Raw genomic sequence first — 2,843 nt, forward strand, 5'->3', positions numbered from 1 at the left:
ATTCTGGATTCCTGTGCTAACCATAATACTCAATCATATGTCACTTCTAATCTATTTTGTCAAGATATTTTTCCCCAAGCTGTTTGCTTCAGGGTTCACAATTTAATTCTTTTTTTTAAAAAAACCTCTTATTTTTAAAAAACTTATTTTATTTTATGATTTATGTGTACCATCAAATCAGATCTGACTGGTACAGGAGGAGATTGCCTCTCTTTCTCCAGCAGAGCATCTGGTGGACTTGAACCACATACCTCTGGGATTATAGTGTAGTTTCTTGCCACTAGGCCACCAGAGCTCCCTCACTCTTTAATTCTTGAAGCTAATTTACAGGCATGGTGCTTAAAACTTTCACTCCTCCAAAATTCAGAGACACATCTATTTATTAGAAGGAGAAAAATATTCTTTAGACCTGTCATGCTTTTCACTGTGAATTGATTAAAGCATTGTATTGACTAAAATACACACTTAGTGAGAGCTATGTCTCTCATTAATGTGACTGCTGAATTTTCTGGATGGAATCCAGGCTATTGGACTTCTGAATTCAGATATTCAGATAAATTCTCTACTTTGACAACTGTACTTAAGCACTTTCGCTCCTTTAAAGAACTTTCTGGGAAGAAATAGGAGAGAACATTTTGTGGTTTCTCTGCTATTACACAAAGTAAGCACATAAAAATAACTATAGTCTCCTCTGGTTCAACAAACAGGACACTGGAAATCTATGCATTTGTCTTTGCTTAATTAACATTTAACATATGTTCTGATTTTCAATGCTAAAACCATTTGCCATAATTGCAGCCTCATATACTGATCTCTTTAAAATGAATACAGAGTCTGCTAATTTTTATATTTTAGAAAACAAAATAAGTAAAAGGTAAACAGACTGAAGTACCTTTTCCCCCACAAATAATAATTTTTATTTGTAATTATTAAAAGGCTGAATTTTAAACAGATTCTTGTAGCAGAACTGAAATGACAAGGAAGTCTGATACAAGTAGGTACGGGTTTTGCATCTCCTGCTCCATGCATTGGTGGAGGTGGAGGTGGTTCGTGTGGTCTAACACCCTTTCCTCAGCTCTAGTCAGAAGCTCACTCACCTGACTAAATGGCAAGGCCCAAAGTGAATAAGATGCATCCATATGATCCACATACGTCTCAGGTCTTGTTTCAAAATGAAAGGCTGGTCCATTAGCAACTTCAATATGCTTATGTAAGAGATTAGCATCATCTTCCGCCAGCTCTGGACCTTGGGCCAGCTTCTGCCACTCTCTTCGCCTGTCATGAGGTGCTCTCCGCACTTTTTCTGGTTCATGAGGACGGTCTAGATTTTTCTGCTTCTGTTTTCTTTTCCCCTTCCTCTTATCCTCTGTATCTTGTAACATTTTTTCTTTCCATAAATCAAAGAAATAGGAAGTAGGAAGGATTGGTGTAAAATTTCAAACCTTCTTTACCATCATCATCTCTATAAGGAGTGAGTATATTGAGAGGAGGAGGTTGTTCACAAACATCATATGTCTCCTGTAACGGAATTGTTAAAGTCTTATGGTCAAAAAGCTGCTGATCTTGAATTGTAGAACTTCGGAAAGCTTTTCTCATTGTTATATCTTGCAGAGACAACTCTTCTTCTTTAGGATCAAGTTGTGTAACACTAACAGATAAACGGTCCACATGTTCTTGCAATGAATTAACTCTGAAGGAAAAACTATGTGCTTCATTGAATAATTCTCCAAATATATATTCAGCATATTTACTTAGACTACTTAGTTGTCTGATTATATTTGCCAAAGAAATATTGGTCACACATTCCAGCTCATTCTTAATGCATCTAGGCAGTGCCGTGTGGCACAAATGCCTCGGATCGATGTTTCTTTTTACTAACGGCATGTTGAGATCAAGCCCAGTGTCAGGTCACCATGAAAACTTAGGTGGGCTCTTGCTTAGCACTTCTTCATGCTTCGACGGTGGCTGCCGATCCCTCTCAGCTCCCCTGACTGCACCTAGAGTCCGCAAGAAAGTCGGGCTCAGGGGTGGAGCTCACTCCGGCAGTGAGCAAGGTAACAAGGCACAGGGACTGCCGCCGGTCGCTGTGACTCACCATGTGCTTGATGCGCCAGCGAACAACACCACGAACTGCCGCCGCCGCTCCCCACCCTGAAGTGCCTTTAAAATATACCAAATCAATACCTTTACCTTTAGCTTTTTTTGTTTGTTTGTTTTAACCTCCTTTGGCATTATTATTCTGTTTTGATAAGAACCAATGCTTACTTTTCTGATGTTACTATTGCTTTATTTTTTTAATAATAATTATAATTCTGAAATAGCATGCGCAATGTTTTCTGTGCATATATTTTAGTAATCTTGTAGTAGTCTAGCTAGTACATAAATATATTGTGAGTGGGACAGAGTTATAAATTAAACTCACTTGTACAGGTTTTGTATAGATTTTCCTTTTCCTTTAAAGACTAGCAGATTCTTTATAACTAATTGGATGTGTGTGGGGAAAATAAGGGTATAAGTAGCTCTACATGAGTTTGATTCCTTGGGAACCATTTGACTGGATTTAAATATATGACTTTTACTGTAAGTGCTTACTTGAACATTGTGTGTTTCAGTTAAAAGCCTCTGCCCTGAATATACATACACAGTCACTATATGGATGCTAGATATTTTCACGGAAAAGAACAGTAAGAATTTAGCAACAGAATTACAGCCTATCGCTGCAACTCATATTATTCTTTAATACTGCAGGTAGAGCAGACTTTCCAGATGTGTAAACTTAGGAATGAAAGCAAATCCTCAGTACAGATTCTTTGCATGACATAGTTATAAAGCTACAATTGTGC

The 2,843-nt window shown here is 37.7% G+C and overlaps 2 pseudogenes; both read right to left on the reverse strand.

The window, feature by feature from the left end:
- The window catches only part of LOC102856440, a 63,419-nt pseudogene extending 63,085 nt beyond the window's left edge, over positions 1–334 (reverse strand).
- A 190-nt stretch (positions 335–524) lies between these two features.
- Positions 525–1,890, reverse strand: LOC102856847 (annotated as a pseudogene).
- Positions 1,891–2,843: the final 953 nt, after the last annotated feature.

This window comes from Elephantulus edwardii, unplaced genomic scaffold, assembly GCF_000299155.1.
Source record: "Elephantulus edwardii isolate Elephantulus edwardi_28Jun2011 unplaced genomic scaffold, EleEdw1.0 scaffold00336, whole genome shotgun sequence".
NCBI classification, from domain to species: domain Eukaryota; kingdom Metazoa; phylum Chordata; class Mammalia; order Macroscelidea; family Macroscelididae; genus Elephantulus; species Elephantulus edwardii.